This window comes from Lithobates pipiens, unplaced genomic scaffold (assembly GCF_037356315.1).
Source record: "Lithobates pipiens isolate NorthernLeopardFrog02 unplaced genomic scaffold, aLitPip1_a1.2 Scaffold_19, whole genome shotgun sequence".
NCBI classification, from domain to species: Eukaryota; Metazoa; Chordata; class Amphibia; order Anura; family Ranidae; genus Lithobates; species Lithobates pipiens.
In genome coordinates this window covers 360,176,696-360,201,396 of record NW_027507764.1, presented here as the reverse complement: position 1 = coordinate 360,201,396, position 24,701 = coordinate 360,176,696, and the positions used below count along the sequence as shown (strand labels likewise).

The window sequence follows — 24,701 nt, the reverse complement described above, 5'->3', positions numbered from 1 at the left end:
TGAGCACATTTCAGTTGAAGATAGTAGACCCTAACTTCACACTTCAAGGGTATTATATGTGAATGGCATTTTCAGCTTGCAGTTATGATCATGGTCATAGCTTTTTGATATGCTTGGTTGATTCCCCTCTTCCCCATATCCTTTGCAGGGGGGGGGGGGGGGGTCTTCACTGATTAGTCACTAGCTCTGCTCCTCCATTGCTCCCTGGAGTGCCGGGCTGTGAAAGAGGCAGTAGCAGCTGGCTCAGGCTCCCAGTGGTCCACTAAGTTTGGATATTATCTATAGATTCAGTAGTGGTTATGTATGTTTATCCAGGGCTTAATATATAATATGCTATTTGCTTGGATTCAAGAATACTTGAAAGAGAAGACTTTTTCATTTTAGACTGTTCATTAAAACAAAGAAAGATGACCTGATATTTTTTTCTATTTTCTATTTTTTTTTTCTATTTTTCTATTTCTATATTTTTTTATAGTGAAAGTATTATGTGCTGTTAATCCTTACGGGCTTGATTCAGTGGTTGCAGCTGCTTCCTGCCTATTTGGTTGGGTGAGCCTTTTATTGTTTCCCCCACTGCACCACAGTGCAATCGAAGGCTTCTGAATATCATTACTTTCTTTGGAGAAGCAATGGCCCACACAGGAACATGTATGAAAGCTTCCAGTGTTGTTCCAAGTAAAGTGTGTTGATGTAATGCTAGAAATAACACCTAGATCAAACAGTATATACTGTGTGTGTGTAAAAAAAATAAAATATATAAATATATATATATAATATGTAGTATTTAGTGCGTTATTTTCATATTACTGTATTTATCGACGTATAACACGCACCTTCAATTTAAGAGGGAAGTTTCAGGAAAAAAACTTTTTTTTTTAAATAAACTACTTTGAAGCAAAATAATGGTCAGTGCCCACCAATGCAGCCTTATCAGTGCACATCTGCGGCCTTGCCATTGCCAATCATTGTAGCCTTATCAGTGCCCATCATTGCAGCCTTGCCCATCATTGCAGCATGATCAGTGCTCATCTGCAGCCTTGCCCATCATTGCAGCCTGATTAGTGCCCATCTGCAGCCTGATTAGTACCCATCTGCAGCCTTGCCAATCATTGCAGTCTGATCAGTGCCCATCTGCAGCCTTGCCAATCATTGCAGTCTGATCAGTGCCCATCTGCAGCCTTGCCAATCATTGCAGTCTGATCAGTGCCCATCTGCAGCCTTGCCCATCATTGCAGCATGATCAGTGTGCATCTGCAGCCTTGTTATTGCCAAAAATAAACAGAGCCGGATCTCCTGTGTACTCGGCTGGGCTAGCAGTCCCGCCCAGTCCTGGCCCTTGGCCCGACTCTTATGATGGGCATAACACCGGTCCAATGGCGGGACGTCAATGCTAGGAGGTGGGACTGGGCATGACTGCGAGCAGAGCTGAGTACACAGAGATTCAGCTCTATCTATTTCGGTGGTGCTCATTCCCTCCTTCCCCTCCGAGGCAGCCGTTCGGCGTTTAACACATAGACATGATTTTTCTCTGATTTTAAGGGAGGGGAAAGTGTGTGTTATATGCCAATAAATATGGCAATCAACGTTTGGGAGTTTATCTTCTAAATTTTCACTGAAGAGTTTTGGCATTATGTTATAATGTAGTTTTTCTGTGAGATTTGAGATGCTCTTGAACCGTTGGGGTTGATTTACTAAAGGCAAATAGGCTGCACTTTGCAAATTGCAGTTGCACTCTGCTCTGCAAGTGCAGTTTCTCCAGAGCTTAGTAACAGAGGTAAATCTTCACTTCGCAAAGAATACCCAATCACATTGCAAGTAAAATTTTAAAAAACAGCATTGTTGCTTGCACATGATTGGATGATGGTAGTCATCAGATCATCTGCTCATTTACTAAGCTCTGAAGCAATTGCACTTGCAGAGTGAAACTGCACTTTGTAAAGTACACAGTCTATTTCCCATTAGTAAATCAACCCCATTGCCTCACTATTATATGCCTTCAGGTCTAGGGACAAGCTTGAAGCTTTAGAGAGGTCTGGAAAGATTAACTGACTGCAATTGTCCTTTTTTATGTTTATCTTCCACCAATTGATCCCCTGTACATTTACTTACCCCTTTTTGACCCTCAGCCATCTTAGTGAGCCCTTGGGGGTCAACATTGACCACATTGGGGATCTTTAATGTAAGTAGTCATTACAAAGCATTCTTAAAAGATTGTTAGTAGATATAGAAATGGTAATCAGGGTTGCATTTTACAACGTTGCCTTTAGGACACGCTCACAATATATATGGTACCTGCTATTTTTGCACCCAATCTATGCTGGTCATCCTTTTCTGCACTGCAGCTCTGCTGCTGTGTATATAAGTGAAAAGATTATTGCATTAAGAATTCAATAAGTTAATTAAAAGGTAAACTGTGCCTTGTGCTGTAACAATGCAAGGCACTGACCCCCACAAATGTCACAAAATGGAGACCAGCTCACACCCGGAAAACGGACAGTTTTAGCGTGTGGCAAATGTGAACAGGAGGGGTACTGGTAAGTCAGTTTTCTATGTCCTTTATATTGTAACATATTGTAACCACAAAACATGTATTTTATGTACTCATTAATCATATCAATTGCATTAGTAACTTTTTTATGTAGACTTTTTTTTATATACAGCCAATGTACACTTTGAATAATAGACTCAGACCTCTTATTTATAAAACTTTGGGAAAAAGAGGTGTTGTAAATAGCAACCAATCTATTTTTTATAAGGAACCAACTGAAAGAAAGCATCTGATTATTGTGGATAATGTCATTACTTATATTTTTCCGAAGTGTGATCTTGTTGACTTGCTAAAGCATAACACCTGACAGTCTCATTATTATGTACTGCTTTTGACAAATGAAAATCATATTACTCGCATTCACTTTATATTACTGTTGTTTTTTTGTTTGTTTTTTTGTTGTTTTTTTGTCATTTTGTCTGTCTGTTGTTTATGTTTAATTTCTTTTATTTGTAACCTGCACTGTCTAATTGATAGCTGGAGATTGGTTGAACAGACGCTGGTTGTACAGCTTCTGTAGGGTGGATCTAGTTAGGATTGAACTCTTGAAACCGCAGGCATATGCAAAGTCCACATCTGAATATAGATGCCATTTTTGGCTTTGAAAAATTGGTTTCCTCTCCAACTTCACATATGAGTGCCTTCAGTTTTTTTCTTTTACTTTAGTTACTATGTGCAACAGATGTTTTTTTTATTTTCCTTTATTTTATCATCTCCTGTATATGGTACACAAAGTTAACCCAGTCTTTTTTATACTATCCTGGAGGGATGTTGCAAACAACAAAATAGTTGAATGAGTGTAACTATTAGTTTGTAGCTTCTTTAGGGTGGTACTAGTCAGGATTAAACTCTAGCAAATGCAGGCGTATGTAGACTTTGCATCTGAATGTAGAAGCCCCCTTGGCTTTAAAACACTTCTTTCCTCTCCTTCACATCATTTTTGCTTTTATTTTAATCACTATGTTCAACACGGATGCTTTCCTTTCCTCTGGGTTTTTTTTTAAATTTTATTTTCATTTTTATTTTTTTTATCTCCTGTATATATTACACAAAGCTAGCCCAGTTTTCTTGCACTGAGAATTTTGAATTCTGAAAAATGCTCAAGTTTCAGTTTTCTTTTCCTAAGCGAACGTAAATTGTTTTTCTTTTTACCTTCCTAAAGGGACGTTGCAAACAACAAGAAGCCTTAAATTAGTTGTACGCCTGTTACAAATGGTTATGGATCACTTTTCCAATTTACTACATCGTTTGGAATGAGACAGAGCCAGGCTTTCAGCCCTGCTGTGGATTTTGGGATTTAGAGTAGCGGAAACAATATTTCCTTCTCACAGTCTGGCAAAGCTCTGATGCTCAGAGCAGATAAAAATATATTTTGCACTAATTAGATGTTCTGTTCTTGTCAGATTTCATCCTTATTGCATGACTTAAAGTGCAGCTGCTGAGAAGCAGGTTGTCGGGTTTTGGTGTAAAAAGTTGCTTTGTGTGTATTTATTAGCAGAATCGTGTTGGCTCATGAAATAATCATTGTTTTTATTATGGATCAGTGAAATCACAGATTCCAGTGTATTTGTGTTTTAGAATAGACGAGCAACGATCTTATGAAAAGAGCTTGTGTGTACAGTGGTCCTTAAATGGATGTGTAGCCATCTTCACTTCGCTTGTGGTTCCCGTACACGTTTGCTGGTACCCTGCCAAAAGTTGACTGCCAATCCACAATCCAAAAACAACTTGGTCACACCAAGCCTTTAAAAGCACTGTAACTAGAAACACTTAGCACGGTTACTACACATATAACTTGAAACTGTGAACAAATTCTTGCATACTTAATCCAGGACAGTAATTTATGAAAAAAAATGTGCTGCATGGTGTAAGGTGCAGCGGCTTTCAATGTTCCCACTCTATTTGAATGCAGTGGAGATCACCTCCTGCCTCATGCAACCAATGCACTCTTAATGGCTCATTAATATGATGGTCTGTTTTGCTCGTCTACATAAAAATGTGGGGGGAGGTGGGCGTGGGTACACTTTAACACTTTTATTAAGTACCATAGCTTTGTCTGATCAGACAAGCCCCACATTTGGGCAGAGTGGGGTGTAGAAAGCTGCTGTAGGTATTTGTAGTCACGTTTATATGCATGCACTTTATACCTGTCAGCGGGCCTGTTTTTGTGTTGGAACATGTCGGTACTGCATACTGGCACTGGACTGTATGCTACTGGTCAGGGCCCGGTATATGCCTGGGCCCCACTAACAAGAGGACAGAGCTCATTAGCTGTCATTAGGGGGAGAGCTGTGTACTGGGGGAGGTAACATTTGGTAGTACACTGGCCTGTGGGTTACCTATTCCTTAGCCTTGCACTTTGTGGAACACACTACTAAGCTCTGTTTCTGGTGCAACATGCATTCCTGAGCCCTGCAGCCTGTGTAATATGCACTTCTAAGCCCTGTACCCTGTGCAGCACACATTAGTGAGCCCTGTGCGACATGCCCTCCTGAGCCCTGCACCCTGTGCAATACTCACTCCTGAGCCCTGCACTAAATACACTTTTCATACTATTGACCACTGCACACTGGGCTATATATGGCATACTTCAGACCACTGTACTCCTAATGCTATATTTAATATTACAAAGGTCTGACCAAAGTGTTTATTGTCTCAACAGTTGCTGGCTGCTAAATAGTCATTGACTATTTCATGAGGTTCATATTTAAGGTGAGCTGAAAAGCATATGTACAAAAAGAGTTTTGTCTTTTTTAAAGTTTTGTTCTAAATGTTATATGTGTCTGTTAAACTCCTGCTTGTGGCACGGTGATTAAAGCATACTGAGTGGGTACGACTGTGGTTTGTGTGTTCTGTGTATACAGTGGGTAGACTTGGTTTTCATTTAACCATGCCCTTTAATACCCTCCCAGTGACCCTCCAGTTGTAATTTGGTCACACCCACCGTTGGGAATTACTCAGCCAGAGACGGGTAACTAGCATTTTTAGAAGGAAGCAAGCGCTGGTCCATATTTTTTTCAGTACCAGTCAGTGCCAGGACAAGGTGATCTAGACCCCAGAATGAACGTGCCAAACTGCCCCCCCCCCCCCAAAAAAAAATCACTACTCCTAGCACAAACTCTCTACCCCTCAGATTTCCTCTCCCAGTACACATCCCCCTTTCCCAAAACAAATTCCCATCATCCACCCTCCTAGCACAAACCCACCCCCCTAAAATGTTTTCTAGCACAACTGCCCACCAATCATCCCTACTAGCACAATTCATACCCCCTGCCACCCCCTACATTCCCTCTGCCTCCCCCCAATTTTCTTGCAGCACTCCCCCCCCCACCTCTTATGATACCATGGTGTCCAGGGCAGCCACCCCTTCCGCCCATCCCTTGTCCTGGCCCTGGTACCAGTTACTTTAAAAAAAAAAAAGTCTTATCTTGTTGTATTGGTAAGCACAAGTCAGCATCAAAAGAACACACTGGGCTTATGGAACACTGGGGTAACATGTGTAAATGCATTTTAAATCCAATATTCACCACTGAAATATTCTTCACATGGTTGACACACATATGATTTATTTTCCAAATGTGGAACAGTACATTCATCTGTGAGAATAAACTTTAAAACATTTCCATCCAGACAACTTTATGTATTGTTTTGAAGATTCTGTGTGATAGTTGCATAAAGTAAAGTTATTAATCAAATGTATGAATCTGTGTCCATGTATGGCACCCTGTCTACTTTTGATGGCCAATCTGCAAGCATACATCTGTTGATATAGTAGAACCTAGAACAAAAATGTTGGCCAATGGGTGTAGAAAGAGTTACATACAGCCTAAAAAAACTTCCCAGCTAAAAAAGTTTTAGAAGAGCTTCAAACTTTTATGGCACACTTTTTTTTCTTGTATGATTACTAAGTTGTACATAATGTTCTTTTGTGGCAACACATAAAGTAACCAAATACATTTCCTCATAACGGTGCCCCTTGGTTGACCATTAAACCTCAGCCTATTATCTTATGTATAGTCTTCTTCATATTTTATATTTTGTTCTCATTAAAATAAAGCTGCATTTTTGAATCATTTCAAATATGTAATTTCCACCTACACTTAACATTGACTTGAGTTAGAAACATATGTTAATGACTTATTCAGTAAAACAGTGCTTGGAAAAAAGAGCTATTTGCTGTAATTATAACAAATAACTTTAATCGCTCTTGTACACAGGGTCCGAAAATTGGACGACAGATCGTCCCTTTTTTTTATGCATGCTAGTCGCATATCGAAAATGGAGAGGTTACTTAAAATTCCCGTACGACAGAATAAAAAAAATCAGAAGTGATGTCATATGTTGTAGTGTATTTGTATTGTATTTTCAGATGACAACTTTACTGATTAAATGAAAATCGTACGATCTGGGATTGTACGAGAAAAATGTTCGCGTTTGATCAGAAAATAGCGGATGAACTGTCATGATCGGCTCTCGAAAGCTCTGTACTAATCATACGATCACTTTGAAAGTGGTATTTTGCGTCCCATTTATGCATCACCCTACTTTCTGTGGCCACCTTGTGTCTCAGCTCAATTGAGCTCACAAGAACACCTGGTCTGTACGTGGCTACCACAGTATTGTGGTGATTTCTCAGGACTTTGGTCGAAAAAATTGCCAGTTTACCACAGAAAAAAGGAACAACCTATAAAACTTCTCAGCATCTCAGCAGTGCCAGATTTATAAGGGGGCAAAAAGGGCAATTGCCCTGGTCCCTCTATACAAAAATAATCTATGACAATATAAAAATATAAAATAATAAAAAATAAACAATGATAATCATAATACATAATAGTAAAAAAAATTCTTTTTTTTTTCTTGGGAAGTAAAATTTTGCTGGCCATCATCTTTAAAAGTTTTTACCCTGGACTTGTATTTTGTATCATTTTTAAAAACAAATTTTGGCAGCTCAAGTGAACCACCCATAGAGCGCTTACTCTCTTAACCTCTCTTAACCTCCCTGGTGGTATGATTATGTCAGATTTTTGATGCTGGAAGTGGTACAATTATTTTGCATGGGAATTTAGTGTTTTATATTGTAGGCCTGTAATTCTTAGGGATAACTCACTTAAATCTGTCCAAACCAGAGTCTAGCAGACATCCCGGGTATGATGAAGTTTGAAACACAAAATCATCAATCACAAAAACTATAATATAATAAAGAACTATAAATAATAACAAATAATAATGATAATACATTTCATGCAATACATTTTAGTCAATAATATAATCAAAAACACTGAAATTTTTTTGGGCCAAACAAGAGTGCAATATTACTATATTGCTTCAGTAAACATCCCAGGTATGGTAAATTTTGAAACATGGGACTACACAAAGTTCGACGTCACAATCAGGACCTGGTTTTCTTTTGGATTTTCCTTCCAGTGTCATCATGCTTTGAGCAACAAACCATGCACATCTTTGTGGGTCTTGACTTTTTTTCAGTTGGTGGGATGTGGTCCATGAAGTGATGACTAGTCAAATGTTCCAGGTTTAAAAAACAACGCAAGATACTAGCGCTTTAAAAGATACTGGTGTGTCCTTTCTAGTTCAGTCTGTGTCGTAAAATAAAATAAAATTAAAGCAGTTTTTATCAAGGGGAATATGTTTTTCTTACAAAATTATTTAAAAAAACAGTACTTGGGATTTGCTGAGATTCAAAACAATGGTTGCTTGCTGTCCTTGGAGGGTAGGGGATGTAGGTGCACAATCACCAGCGGCAGCTGCTTCTTAGGAGTGAAGTCATCTTAGGATAGGATACCAATAAGAAATATATAGAAGAGCGCCAAGTCAGTAAAAAGTGCATTTATTTAATAAAATCAATAAAAAGTCTCACTTACATCCATGTTTATAATTATCCTCCGTTTGATTGTCAATACACTGTTCCCTTTCACTGGTGCTGTTAACTGGATAAATCCTTCTCTGCAGCGCACTGGGGGAAGCTCCACTGTGTTCTGTAGTACACAGAGACACAGACAGGCTCGTAGACAGCGTGTGACGTCAGCCCGGGGATACCCAAAAGCACGGCGCGTTTATGAGCATGCGCTCCTTTTTCAAGTGCTTGAAAAAGGAGCGCACATGCCTGAACGAAGCTCTTCTATATATTTCTTTTAAGTGTTTCAGGTTGACAACACCAGCAGCACAACGTCCACCTCTTATTACAGCTGTTGATGTTTGATGGTTCAGAAAGATCAGTTTGGCAACTTTCCAAACAAAGTCAGCATGAAGACTTGTCACTCTTTTTTTTTTTTGTAGAATGAAGGCATTCCACAAGTATTGCTCAAGAAGATGCCTGGAGATCTGCTTGTAATACTTTTTTTGTTGTTTTCGCATTGCTGGATAAAATGTCATTGCCTGGTCGGCTCTGTCAACACCTCCCATGGTGTTGTTGTTGTCTATCACCACTTGTGGTTTTATGATGTCTTTCCCACCTTTTGTGTGTACCATGATAGTGGAGGTGTTATGAATTTGTACTCATTAGGCACACATTTTTTTTTGTCATGCCATCACAGTGCCATCATTTTGCTTTTCTGCCAAGCAACCATTTCTCCTGTCTTGAGCTGCTTATTGCCAAAGATTGGCGGCATGTCATGAATCTCTATCACTCAATTCTGAAAGTGACTCTGTATCGCAAATCGTTATGTTCCAGCACAGCATAAACCGCTTTTGAGGTAGAGGCACGCTTTTTGATGCCATGGTCGTTCTCCAGTTTCCAGGCAGAAAGTACAGTTAAACTGCAGGCAAGGGCACTGGACAAAGCACTGGGGGGCAAACTGAGGTCAATTTATTTTATACAGTAATGTAATCCAATAAGATTACAATGTATTGTGGGTGTTGTGGTTTATACTTTTTGAATCTGCCACCAGTTCCACCCCCCTGCGTCGCGTCGCTCGCAGGGAAAGGAAGCCAGAACACGCAGAGCATCGGGCGGAGGATCCGGCTGCCTTACACAGCAGGAGTACATCGCATGATCCCAGGGACAAGGTAAGTAACCTCTTCGGGGATCCAGTGATGCAATCCCAGGTGTGGCTCGGGGTTACTGTTAATGGTACTGAAATTTTACTCCTACCCACACTCAGGAATACTGCCAAGTTTAATGAAGGTGGCCTATGACCACTTGTGTGTGTGCATGCGTGACCTCAGAATGACATTGTATCATATATTTTAAAAATGTGTCAATGTCACTGAGAATGTAAACCAACTCAGTGTATGAGGGGCCCTCCAAACCTGAAGTGCCCTGGGCCCCCCAAGATCTAAATCTGAACCCTAAACCCTACAGCTCAGCCAAAAATCCAATAATTTGAAGGATTGGATAACCAGCCACCTTTTATAAAAAAGGTAGGCCTGCATCGGCCATATTATCAGTGTGTATGGAGCTGACAATGCTGTGTTAGGTAAGATACTGCGGTTAATTTACTAAAACTGGTGAGTGAAAAATCTGGTGCAGCTCTGCATGGCAGCCAAGCTGATTGGTGTCTATTTAGAGCTGTACCAGATTTTGCACTCTCCATATTTAGTAAATCAATTTTTTGGGCTTTGGTATATGTCCTCCATGGTAACGTTAGGTTTTCCGTGTTTCTCAGCCTTGTTGTACAAAAGGTTGGTTGCCCTATAGATGATCAAAATGGAATAACTTGATTTACCTCCCATAGACTGCAGTGGAGTTTGCTATAAAATTCTCAAACTTCGAGCAAGATTCATGAAAGTTTTTGCAAACCTTACTCAAGTAGGTTTACTTATCTACGCTAAAGATGATGTTTTGAGCGCTTGTGCCAAACACTGTGAATATTTAACAGGAGTTATACATTTTAGCCAGGAAAAATTGGTAAAGTGCCCTTTGGGAACGACCCCTGTATTCACAATACACATACCTCCCAACTTTTTGAGATAGGAACAATGGACACCTATTAGCAAAAGTATGTACGGATAGGACACGCCCCCTGCCATGCCCTTTTAAAGGAGAAGTGTACAAAAAATTTAGTTAAACCCACAAGTGCATTTTTATTAACCACTACTATCCCTTTATACTGGCTTCTGAAATATACAAATGCAGTCATTTAGAAATTGAATGAAAGGTTTAGAGCTGGGAAACTGTTTTATATATTGTATATATAATGATAAATAGTGCATTTTATATACAGTACAACTATATGGATCAGACCAAAATGAGGGACAAATGAGGAGGGAAGAGGGACAGAGGGACTTTGTACCAAATCAGGGACATTCCCTTGAAATCAGGGTCAGTTGAAAGCTATGCATACATTATTCGCTACCAATACTCAGCTCAGTTACCCTCCCTCTGATGCATACTCGCTAGCCAGAAGTAGACTTTTGTCTGCTATATTCATTACATATTTAAGAAACAAAAAACATAAAATGTTCAGTAATATTAAGAGGATTCTTCCTTCTGCTCTCCTCCAGTGTCAACTAAATAGTAGCTATAGGAAGGACACATAACCTAAGATCTGGATGCAGCTAGGACCAGAGCTCGGGCACTGCTTACCTTACTTTAGATTATATGATATGTTATCCACAAAGTATTTGTAATCAGTTGTTTTTTTGTTTTTTTTTTGCAAGAAACAGTTCAAAATTACCAAACTTCCTGTTTATTGCTGTTGTGGAAAGTAAACATAATGCAAGAAGGAAAAGAAGACCACAGATTTTAAGATCAAATCTCACTGCCCTTTGGAAGATTTCAAGGATAAAGCATGTTCAATTCCAAGAACTATACATCTGTTTTTACCCACAGCCAGCATAATATGCCATCAGAATTGTTTCAGCAGAATGAATTAAACATAGAATCCATTCGTGGCTGTGGTGTTATTTAAAAAAAAAGAAACAGTACTTTAGGTATTGCTTTGGCTTATAGTTTTACATAGAATTAAAAACCATCACCAGGTAATTTGCAGAAAGAAAGTGGCAGAAGCAGAAGGTCCCTATACAGAATTGCATTGTACATGTAAGCTATGTCTAGGTGCCCCTCCCTTTGGACATTGTGCTCTGTTACTTCATGTCCACTGCCATACTTGTATACTCATTATTGTCCAAGTGTGATATTTGCTTGATCTCAAACTGACCCTCTGGTGCCCGTATGGCCAGTTTTATAGGAGGCAGTTTTTGGTTTTCCCGCTTTACTGCTGTTGTGTCCTCGATGGAATTCCCCCTGTAAAATTTGTTATTAGCCTTCTTTTCTATTAAAACACATGTACAGTAGCACAGGCTACAAGTAGTGTTCCATTCAAACCCTCATTTAGTTTGATTTATTAAAGGCAGAAAGGCTGTTCACTTTGCAAGGGAATTTTCCCCATAGTTTAATTAACGTGATGAAAAAAAAACCACAATTTTTGCTGGCACATGATTAGATTATGGTTATCATCAGAGCTTCACCTCATTTACCAAGCTCTGGAGAGAATTCCCTTGCACAGTGCAGCTTCCCTTGTAAAGTGAACAGTCTAACAACCCCATTCCCCCATGTCATGTTACATATTTCAATGCTATTCAATGCTATGTTACATGGAAATGTTGCAGAAGCTACCCAAGGCAGGGACAATTGTTGCTGAAATTTCGAGATTTGAAAAAAAAATTAGTTAAACTGCAAAACCTACCTTAAGTAAGATCTTGAAATAATGCAATTAGGTTATCATCTACATGAATACATGGGCAAAACTGTATTGCGATTTTTGTGATGCTGCCTACCAGACCGAAAATGACTGATGGCTGAATTCTCTAGTCAATTGCTAAGCAACATGGCCAGTGTAGGCACAATTGTATGATTGTGCAACAATCCAATCATACAGCTAAGGCAATATATGTAAATTTTTGCTATTTTTTCAAGAACTGACCATGTATACTAACGAAAAATGGCTGGTTTAGCCAATTAAATTTTTTTTTGGTTTCCTTAACATGCTACCTGTTAAATTATTTTCAAGTGGAGGACTGGGCCACCACTCTGCCACCTGTGTCATTGATGATCGGCATTGCTGCCCTTTCTGCACATCATTATTTACTATTCTGTTCTTTTTACTGTGGCTACCTTAAATATTTTACATTGCTTAATGAAATGATTCAAATCCCAATCATATGTAACTCTTAATAGTCAATCTCAAACCAGTTAGAAAATAAATAAGCTATTGCGTGGACTAGACCCCAACTCTGTCATTTAACAGGGCACATAAGAGGACCAAGAGAGTGACAGGGAACACTAGGTAAAGTAGATGCAGGCACCCTCTTGTGTGTTTGTTTTATAAAAGTACATCTATAGCCCAAACATATTTTTTTCCTTTTTAGTTTGAGTAGGCAAGGGTTAAAACCCCTGCCAGGTTTTCTTTGCCATCTGTATCCCATTGGGGAGATTTCCCATCATTTTCGACTCTATGGGCACGTCAAGAAGTGAGAGGCAATCTCTCCAAAGGAAATGTCCTCTTGCCCACCCATCAATGGAAAAAGTGTGCTTAATGGAAGATTTCCCCCCTATTCCTGTTCTGGTGACAATTCATAATTTTGTATTTGCCCTCACTTTCAGTCCAAGTGACAGTAGTCACCAGGGAAGAACTTTAAAAGCTCATTTATACCAGCTTGCATGCTAAAATTGAGAGCTGGTGTGTAAGGGCAGTGAGGAATGGTGCTTTGCCTTGTTACAGCGCAAGGCACTTACCTTGTTTTAAAATAAATTTTTTGAACTTTATTTAAGAGCCCTTTCACACCGAGGGCATTTGCAGGCGCTATAGTGTTAGAAATAGCAGGCTTTCACACCAGAGCGTATATATGAAAGGCTCCCGCGCTCTATGGCCAAAAGATGGTAAGAAGGCAAAGATCTATTCTAATGGGAGCAGCAAACACTCTATGAGTTGACTCTCAATAATAAAAAAGGGGGGGGGGGGTTGTGTTGCGCTTCCCAAATACCAACAAAACTAGTACAATCAATAGAAAATAAATAATGAATGAATTAATAAGTGTCAAAAAAAGTGCAATAGTGCTTTAAAAACTACAGCAACACTTAAAGCTTATAAAAAAACTTATAAAAAAAGCGCATCTGTGCATTACACAAACGACTGATATAAAGTGCTCCTGTGCATCATTAAGGTGTCTAAAAGTACACAATAGTGTGCATTAAGACCAAAAAGTACATATAATGAAAAATTGCAATATATATAAAAATAAAAGTATGTGATATAAACGCAGACAGAGAAAACTGTTCTATAACCACAGAAAAATAAGTGATCTAAACACAGGAAAAAACGGTGCAAGAAAACAAAAATGTACTAGTTAAATTCCAAACGGAAAAAAATAAAAACTCAATAGCAGCAAATTAACAGATCTCGATAGAGTGTCCCATACACAGTCCAATCGTGCAACTTTGGATGCAATATCAAAAACACAAATAAAGTGCAATGTGCCAAGTCAACTCCCTTCCAATGGTGCTCCGTGCCAGTGCTGGTTATATTAAATAATTACCTCACGGCTGCGAGGTATGCAGCAAAACAGCTAATATGCAGGGGGCACTTGGAAGAGTCAGGGGGGCTGCAGAGAGGACTTCTGACGGTGCCGCTTTCCTTGTAGTTGTTATCAACGAATGTGCTCAAAATAACAGATAAAAGACATCCTCCATAGTGTAGTATTTAAAAACGAACGTTTTATTTAAATGACTTAAACTTACTCACAAGAGGGAACGGATAAACAGGCACACAGCTAACAGGTCAATGAGCGACTTGCTCGGGTGTAGACGTCACTTCCGGTTTCCTACGCGTTACGTCACGTATGGACTTCAACTGGGAGTTTTTTTATAAGCTTTAAGTGTTGCTGTAGTTTTTAAAGCACTATTGCACTTTTTTTGACACTTATTAATTCATTCATTATTTATTTTCTATTTTTCTATTTCTATTACACCGGAGCGCTGCACTGGCAGGACATCAGGAAAAGTCCTGCCAACAGCTTCTTGGGAGCGGTGAAGGAGCGGTGTGTTTACCGCTCCTCCACCGCTGCCCCATTGAAATCAATGGGGCAGCGTGGCTATACCAGCGGCAAAACGCCGCTATTGCGGTGTATTGCGGGCGGTTTTAACCCTTTCTCGACAACTAGTGGGGGGGTAATAGCGCCCTGCTAGCGGGCGAAATGCGCCGCAAATCTGACGGTAAAATGACGCTAAAAATAGCGACGTTTTACCGCCGATGCTGTAGGCTCGGCGGTGTGAAAAGGGTCTAAATCGTACATATTGACAAGTTTATGCAGTGCAACAGTTTTAGACACCCTGTGATGCGATCACATGTGATGAGTTGAGCTACCTAGAAATGCAACATTTCTGTACTATCAAGTAACGCACCACAAACCACCTTAATGTAGGATTGTGAAGTTTATCTTGCACTGATATATGCAGATCAATGTAGCTCAAGAGAGATAGTGTGAAGGAGCCCTAACTCTGGTGAAAAGTATCTAATTGCTTTCAGTGTGTTGCTGGACACTATTAATTTCTGCGCTTCAGCCGGGTATACACTTATCGAAATTCAGCAGGAACCAGCTGAATTTCAATGTATTTGTTCCCCTCTCTGTTTGACAGAAATTAGTCTAACAACCAGCAAGCAGTCCTGCTGGAAAAAAAAGCATGCAATCTACTACTGCAGCCAATGGCCGCAGCACTGATTTGTGTATTCTGGTGGGAAGGAAGTTTCCACTGTCAGAATACAATAGCACAGTGGGAGAGATCCCTGCATCCACATAACTTGTGAGATCTAAGAAAAATTCTCAGTGTACCCAGGTCTGAGAATCCTCCATACTAATCCAATTTCAGACATACTTATACGGTGTGCATTTATAAGATATTATAGGGTAAAGGGTCTTTGCTAATACGGTGGTGATATCTTATAGTATAGTCTGATTAAAATCAATTAGGCATGGTGTGTGAAAATATAGTATTAGTGACCATGCTGAACACAAAAATCAATAAACTGTAAAAACCATGCTTGCTCGTGTGCTTATTTTCAGTATCCCATCAATAGAAGCTGTATTGATCGCTCAATTTATAGGACAGTCATCCAGTCAGTTTAGCACCAGCCCCAACATAAATAAACATATGACAGCTGTATGATTTATGACCCAATGAGAGATACGATTTTTGTTCCATAAATTCATTTTATCTTTCTTTCCCAGCGCTTATAATTCCCTAGAGATAAAATATGTTTGACATCATCTGTTGTCTTAAAAAACAATATTTTTGTTGGTTTCGCATTCTGTATCTGCAATTCCTTCAGAAATATAATCTACACAGCACAAGGGAGTCATTAATTGTAGGGTAACTGAATTTCCAAATGTGCTGTAGAGTAGCTGCTGGGTATTGTACATTAATGTTTTTCAAGTATCATTAAGATTGTTTTCAGAGCATGTCTAATACATAAGAATATGAACAAAGATATTTTAAAAATAGATTGACAGTTCCACACCAGCACCATCACAGATGCTAGTGATCCCTGCCAAAAAAAATAAAAAATAAAGTGTATATCAAGCCCAATTTTTTTTTGTTTGTTTCAAATGCTTGATTTACAATCCATTTCTTTAATGCTATCCGGGGCTCTGTTAGAGAGATTTCCCTTCACTTCCTGTCCAGGAAGTGAGGGAATATCTCCAACAATGACAGTGCCAAAAAATATGAAAAGACAGCCTCCCTCTACTCTACTTACTGTGTGTACAATATATATTGGGAATTATATATACCGTATTTATCGGCGTATAACATGCGCCGGCGTATAACACGCACCCCAAGTTTAGGAGGGAATTTTGTGGAAAAAACTTTTAGGAGGGTAATTTAAGGAAAAAAAACTTACATTTAAATGCCCATCAATGCAGCCTTATCAGTGTCCATCTGAAGCCTCGTCAGCGTCATTTGCAGCCTTGTCATGCAGCCTGTCCGCATTGCAGCGTTGTCATGCAGCCTGTCCTCATTGCATCCTTGTCATGCAGCCTGTCCTCATTGCAGCCTTGTCATGCAGCCTGTCCTCATTGCAGCCTTGTCATGCAGCCTGTCCTCATTGCAGCCTTGTCATGCAGCCTGTCCTCATTGCAGCCTTGTCATGCAGACTGTCCTCATTGCAGCCTTGTCATGCAGACTGTCCTCATTGCAGCCTTGTCATGCAGCCTGTCCTCATTGCAGCCTGTCCTCATTGCAGCCTGTCATCATTGCAGTCTTGTCATGCAGCTTGTCTGTCTTAGTGCATTGTCCGCTTATGTTTTTAAAAATGGTGCCGCCGAGATGTCCCGTGTATCTCGGCGGCACCCGGAAGTTCTTGGCGGCTTTCGGCCGCTCTCGGACCTTCTCGGCGGCTTTCGGCCGCTCTCGGAACTTCTCGGCGGCTTTCGGCCGCTCTCGGACCTCGGCAGCTTTCGGCCGCTCTCGGAAGGTCCGAAAGCCGCCGAGAAGTTCCGAGAGCGGCCGAAAGCCGCCAAGAAGTTCAGAGAGCAGTCAAAAGCCGCGAGAAGGGCTCAAAAATTGTGCTGAAATTGCGGAGTATCGGCGTATAACACGCACCCACGATTTTCCCCTGATTTTAAGGTGAAAAAAGTGCGTGTTATACGCCGATAAATACGGTATATAATTTCTGTCTGTGTTGTAGTCAGAGAGTTCCTTTCACAATCTGTCTGGTCAGCAGGACAGGAAGTGAGGGAAAATCCCTCTAACAACATCCCAGATAGAAGTAAAACCCCATGGGAGTTCCAACCCTTTCTCATGCTAGCCATAGCTAGGAAAAAAATGTCTTACATGTAAAAAAAAAACCTGTCTATAAGTACCTAATTTGAGCATTTGTTTTGTTTTTTAGTCAGTCAACCAGCTCCCAGGGATTGATTTACTAAAGACAAATGGGCTGTTCCCTTTGAAAGGGAAGTTGCCCCAGAGCGTAGTGTTATGAGAAATGGCCTCCCCAAAGAGGATAGTGCATTAAACCTGTAGGTAAATAAGGGAACCAGAACCTTTGCTAAGTGGAAGAGTAGGTTTGATTATTAAGTTGGCAGTGCCTGAACCCTGAACAGGTCCTCTGTGAACAGAGAAGGTTGCCTTCTGGGAAAATTACCGTAACTCGTAATCTAATCCAAGTAATTGGGAGCAGAGGAACCACTGCAACTTGCATATAACATTGTCCATAGCTATATATAGATGCATACCAGTATGGAAATAATACAAGCTTTATATAATAAAAAAATGAATAACAGTACATACATTCAATGTGCAAACAGGTATTATCAGCAAAGGGTCTAATAGGAATCCTAGTGGAATTGTGCACATATAGCTGTTTGTATATATTGTTATTGACAGAGATAGAGAGATCCAAATGAATGTTGAACAAAGTTTAGTTACGGGGGCCTTGAGGATGATTACAATGTTGTGTCCATCTTTGTGTTGGAGACCTGAAGATAAGATCAGCAGTAATGGGGAGACCCTTCAACTGTTGTCAAGTCAGCCTGGTCAGCCTGGAATGCAGCTTCTCACATGTAGAAATTGTGGTGTGGCACTGGATCTCAGGGTCATCTACTCTGCCTTTTAGTGCCTCCCTAATAATTTTTAATCGGATATGCAACTGGACCTCTAACTACCAGAAGTGGCCATCGGATGCCTAACCTGGCTCTAGCCCATGCTGGTTGTGAAGCCCTGAGCTAATACCAGCTAAAGAATCAGAGAGCAGAAGGGATAGGTTTAACTAAAATAATAAGAGCTGCATACAAACTCTATTGCAAAAAAACAGTCCACCTACTAATATACTGGAAGGTGACTGTATATACATACAGTAGCACAGACCTAACTAACTGGCACAAGCTTTGACAAAGCGCAGGAGCGCGAAACATGTAAGCAGGAGAGTCGGCATAGCAACCTTCCCCTTCACAGCCTTCCACGTGACAAGCCTCTCATGTGATCCACAGCCGCTCGGACAAGCGGCACTGCAAGCAGTGCAGCGTTCTCCAAGCTGCCTATGTGTACAGCTGATATCATCTGGTGACTAAGCTTGATCCTCACCACCCAGCGTGCAGCATTACACCTCTGCCTCCAAGCCGAACGCTTCAGATGGAGCTGAAATAAACACCTCCCCCTCGGTCATCAGACTGGACTCATCAGCTCTGCAGCCCATTGAACACCTATGAAGTGAGTGTCCCTAGGAACGTTGTTCCATTCGTTTACACTGACTTTTTGGGTTCTTTCAGATGATTGATTGCATTCATTAGGCATTCGAAAGCTGTGCACATTGGTCTTTGGTTTTGACCTTTCCAAAGTTATAATTGAGAGATCTGAGGAGCTTTTCATTATCAAACATCTGTCCGTTTTATGATTGGTGTTTTTTATGTGTTTGAGATCCTGCAGGGATCAGATGTCTGTGTTCATTTTTTACATTTAATAAATGACATTTTAAAGTCTTTTTCACATCAATCTACTAGTCCCTTTGATGCGCTGTTTTTGATCGTTTTTTCTAACTGGCACTGTGCATGTGGAATAATAATAGGACAGAGATTTGTCTGTCACTAGGATTCAGAACAAGAAGTTATGGATGACTACAGTTAAACAGCTACTGTAGAACATAGGAACAATTACCTAACAGTCTCTACTTCTAGTCTGTATACAATACAGTATTTCAGTAATGCAGCTCCTGTATGTGGACATGTGGTGTCCGCTCTTGCCTCTCTCACCACTTCCTCCTCCTTGGGTTTTTACACCCCCCCCCCCCCCAAAAAAAACAGAAAGTGCTAATACATAACTATACATAACAGTGTGATCTTAGCAGCTAACAGTAGAGGGTAATAGATCTCTATATTAGTGAAGGAGATGAAGTTTCACTTTGCGAAGAATACCCAAACATGTGCAAGGGAAAAAAAAACTATATTTTTGCTTACAGAATATTGGATGACTGAAGTCACTAGATGGTCACATCTTTCACAAATCTCTGGGTAAAACTCCAATGCAAAGTGAACAGCCTTTTTGCCTTTAGTAAATCAACCCTACAGATTTGCATTGTGAGAAATAGTAGCAAAATGCTAATGTTGCAAGAAGCAGAGCACATACTAAGCAAACATGGCTCCCCCATGTATAAATGGTAATACAAAATACACAGAAAAACAAGGATTTCAAGAGCATCAACGGACATAGGCTACATTATTTTCTTTAAGCTGATTTATTTTCCACATATATTTAAATCAATTATACATCCCTTAAAGACACACACTTGACCAGTGTAAATGTACATATTTATGATGTAATCGATCTAACAAATAAATGTGAAGCTGTCTATATTGTCTATCTGCAGCCATCTCATGTCTATGGTTACCTTTAGATCTCTGAACAATTTAAAAAGCAGCAGAATGGGGTACTTACAAGTGGGATATGTGAAGGAGGAGATAATACTACTCAAATATGTTAGAAGTAGAAGGGGATTTCCATTTCGGTTGGAAATCCCCTTTAGTATCTGTCTATTATAAAATCATGCAACGGTGTTTCAGAAATGTGTCACACTAAATGGCTTTAAATATCTCCCATAATGTAACTGCTTAAACCATTAGGACTGTGAACCAAGTAGAGTTAACAAAGTTATTTTCTTCCTTTTCTACTCCATTTTCCATCCAGCTATTCACTGTAAGGATAGTCATTAAGCAATATGCTTCTGGCAGCAAGGAACTCGTAAGCTGAATCCTGCTGCTAAAGTTACAGGGATTTAATCACATTGAGGCATCTTCTGTTATGGTTCATTGTTAGCATTCTCTTTAATAAACTACATATGCCGAATGGAAATAGAATGAAAATGTCCATTCGGTGTGATTTGATGCATTCTAATGAAAGAAAAGCCTTTACTGTATGGGGCCTATTTATAAAAGCCCTCCTTTTTTTTTTTTACAGGTTAAACATATTTGCCTCTCAAAATAATAAAATCACATGTAGTATTTTTAACTGAGTTTATTTATGAGGACAAGTACATTGCAGATGCATTAGACTAGTTATATGTGCCTTTTATGTTAGAGGCAGGGTGGCCTGTTTAATCCTATGTGCCCATTCCTGTAACCTTTGGCAAATTGTCAAATTTTAGTTTAGTCAAGTGAAGAGGAATTCTGATTGTGTATATGGCTCACTGCCCGTTAGATATTACACTCAAGTTTACCCTCAAGTCTACAGTAATTACTCCACTTTTGTTGAGAAAAATAAATTTCCCGTCTGGGTGATCTGTGTACGTTGCAATGATTTTAACAAACTTTGTTGCAGATTCCTTCCTGAAGAAATAGCTGTTTGTTTGTCTGTGTCCATGTGAATCTGTATGAGAGTTTGTTTGTAATGAGCAATCAGCTGCTACACCTGCAGGGTCTGTATCCCTTTAATTGTAGTTTCCCTTTGAAAGTATCTCACCAAAAACCCAAAATCGGATTTGTATTTTAGTGCAGACATCTGGGAAAATCAGTAAGCCAATCACACAAGCAGAAAATGACATATCTTGGGGGTGTTCTGTACATCATCTGTATACGGAACACCTCCAGGTAGCAATATTGCATTGCATTGCATTGCATTGCATTTAACAGAAAATGACAGCGCTGCAGATTGAAAAGAAAATGTAACTTTTAATAACAATCAATTAAAAATGTTTTCCCACGAAAGTGGAGATACTATTTACATTCTAAGACCTATTTACACTTGCGATTAAGGTCATCAGTGGATTCTCGTGGCTGGAATTACCGGTGTGTGCAAACAGCTGTCTGCCACACATTGCATATATCCTCCCATCCATTGGTTACCTGTGGCTAGGGACAGATGCCCAGCCCATGACACAGACCAATTGTATCCAGCACGTGTCCCAAACTGCAGGTAATGGGTGAATGTGCCCCTACATGTGAACAGCAGTAGATAGATGCGGCCCATGTCAACCTGTCATTGCTTTTTACAAGCTGAGTGACCACACCTATGATTCCAGTTGCAGGAATCCCCAGATTTTTGCCACAGGAGTCAGCTGACGGCCCTAATCTTGAGTATAAATTGGGTTTAAGTGCAGCAACCCATAGAAACCAAGTGTAATCACTCTTGCACTTCTCAGACATCTGCAGAAATGTTTTCTTAGCTGCTATGGTTTACATAGTTACACAGTTGGTAAGGTTGAATATAGACACTAGCCCATCCAGTTCAACCCATGTGGGTGTGTGTGTTTACTGTGCCTGCACCTGTGTTTTGCTCATGCAGTGCATTGGCAATAGATTCACTTTAATGCTAGCCACAGCTTCCTTTTCTTACCTTCCCTTCATCCTCCCATTGTTCCATTTACCCTCGGCAGTAGAGTGACATGCAGGTGTGGGGAAGCATGGGATCTGGTAACCTTCCTCCTATGTTATAGTACTGGTACTTGGTAAGTGGTTACTCAGACCCCCAGTTCTATCACATTGGGCACAAAGAAAGAGTCCTCAGCCCTGGGAATGCCCCTGTAATGTACATTGTGATGGAGGTGGGATGCACACAGGTGGTAGGACCAGACTGGCAGTAGGCATGAGTCAACCGGTTCCGATGTGGGTGTACAAGCCAAAACAAGGTCAGACAGTCCAGGTTGGCAACATTTGGGCAGATAGAGACACAGACAGCAGGCAACAGAGTAATCGGGCCAGAGTATGTAGCAAGGCAGATCATCCAGGGAAGCTGGCAGAAGAATAGTCAAAAAAGGCAAGCCAGGGATCATTATGGGCAGCGTTCAGGTAGAGTTGGGTACAGAAGAAGTCGGCAACAGAGGATCAGAACACAAGAACATATGCACAGATACTTAGAAGCAGATAAGACCAAATGGCACTGACACAATGACATGTGCAGTTTAAAGCAGAGCTCCACCCAAAAGGGGAAGCTCTGCTTATCCACCTCCTTCCCCCTCCACTGCCACATTTGGCACCTTTCGGGGGGGGGGGGGGGGAGAGGAGTGGGTACCTGGTTTGACAGGTACCCACTCTCACTTCCACATGACTTTACTGTGGCAAAGTTATCCGGAAGTTCAGCCCCTCCTCCTTCCCCTGCAGCTGGCCCATTCATAAAGCTCAGCATGCTTTGCGCATGTATAGAAATAGCGGTGGCAGCACCCAAGAGCCCATTGAAAAATTTGCTCGGTTGAAGACACCGCTGGATTCGTGGACAAGTAAGTGTCATAATAAAAGTCAGCAGCTACAGTATTTGTAGCTGCTGACTTCTATTTTTTTCTGATGGAGCATGGAGCTTCTCTTTAAATAACTCGCCTGGTGCCAAATACACACACGTGCAGGCGCACCAGCTACACTCGAAGTTCTCAGAGTATTGTGCATACAAGAATGCAAATGTCTTCCCTGACAGCCCCAGGTTTCCCTAATTGGATAAAGTCAGTGAATCTTTTAAATAAATAGCACTCTACAATCATAAATAATTATTGAACAACTATTGGTTATTGTGCTCATCTGTTAGAAAAAATACCTCCAACTTTTAATGTTAAATTTCTGCCATGTTTGTACATACATGGCTGCTCATTACTAGAAAGGCTGCTATATTGTCTCATAGAGACTGCTGCCTGATATTCAAAATACTGCTGTCTGTTAAAATAGAGACTGCTGCATGTTACTAGAAAGAAAGTCTGTGCCTAGAAAGAGAGTCTGCTCCCATAGAGATTGCTGCCATATTGCCTGTTTAAAGAAAGATTGCCACTGTTGCCAGAAAGATTGTTGCTTGTTGCCAAAAAGATTGCTGCTCATTTCCACCAAAACCACTGTTGTGTTGCCAGAGACTGCTGTTGTAGTGTCATTGAGACTGCTTGTTAAAAGAAACACTGCTGTCTAATGCCAGAGACTTGTTTTACTTGATGGGAATACGGTCATATTTCTGTGCTTGTATCAAGAAAGACTGCTACTGGTAGAACTTCCATAATGCACCGACAGCTAACAGAACAGGTAAACTGCATTTCCCCACACTACCTCGTATTTGAGAGGCCATTATATTGCTGATAATTATTACTGGCACCGCCTCTATGTGGACTTTTTTTTCTGTCAGGCCGGTAAAATATTGGTCAGATGCCATGTTTGGGGAGTGTCTATTCAGGGACACAGACTTAAGATTCTTTACTTGGAAAACGCTACTATCTCATATGAATTGTTCTTTAGTTATTTCTTTTAACTTTAAGACCCCTTGCACACTGGGGCCGCGCGGCGCTTTAACCGTCTTTTTAGTGGTGCTTTTCAGCTGCTAGAGGGACGCCGGAAGCCGAACAAAGGGTTAAAGTGGTTGTAAACCCTAGGACAAAAAAAAAGGTAGGTTGGCTCTCCTGGGCGAATCACCGTAGGTGTACGTCAGCTGCTCTAAGAGCGATAGAGGTGCACCCGCGCCGCCAGGGGAACGATGTCAGAGCCAATGCGCATGGCCGGCAGCTGAGATGTCCGCCGGCCACCCACGAATGCCCCACAAAGAGTCAGAACAGGGATCTGTGTATGTAAACAAACAGGTCTCCATTCGGTCAGGGGAGTAGAGAGAGAGAGAGAGATCTGCTGTTCCCAGTGACCAGGAACAGTGATCTCTCTCCTCCTTCAGTTAGTACACTGCCCCCACAGTTAGAAACACCTCCCTAGGGAACACCTAACCCCTTGATAGTGTTAACCCTAGTGTTAACCCTTTCCCTGCCAGTGGCATTTACACAGTAATCAGTGGCTATTTTTAGCTCTGATCACTGTATAAATGTCACTGGTCCCAAAAAAGTGTCAAAAGTGTCCAATCTCTGCACTGCAATGTCGCAGTCCTGCTAAAAATCGCAGATTGCGGCCATTACTAGTAATAAATGAATAAATAATAAAAATTGCATAAATCTATATAAACCTATTTTGTAGACACTATAACTTTTGTGCAAACCAATCAATATACACTTGATGCAATATGTAAAAGAATACATATTGGCCTAAACTGATGAAGACATTTTATTTTATTTTTTTAATTTGGGATATTTATTATAGAAAAAATATAAAAAATATAAAAAATATTTTTTTTCCAAAATTGTCGAGCTTTTTTTTGTTTATAGGGCAAAAAATAAAAACCGCCGAGGTGATAAAATACCATCAAAAGAAAGCTTTATTTGTGGGAAAACAAGGAGGTCAATCTGGTTTGGGTACAGTGGCACACGTCTGC

The 24,701-nt window shown here is 40.4% G+C and overlaps 1 protein-coding gene across 4 annotated transcripts in view; it reads left to right on the top strand.

Moving 5' to 3' along the window:
* The window catches only part of ATXN1 (ataxin 1), a 432,593-nt gene that overhangs the window by 221,986 nt on the left and 185,906 nt on the right, over positions 1-24,701 (top strand). The window contains exon 4 of one of the 4 annotated variants that reach the window (XM_077492234.1): positions 5,211-5,260. The exons of the other annotated variants lie outside the window; for them this stretch is intronic. The gene's annotated coding sequence lies outside the window, so the exon portion shown is untranslated. The remainder of the gene's footprint in view (positions 1-5,210; positions 5,261-24,701) is intronic. 4 annotated transcript variants of the gene reach the window in all.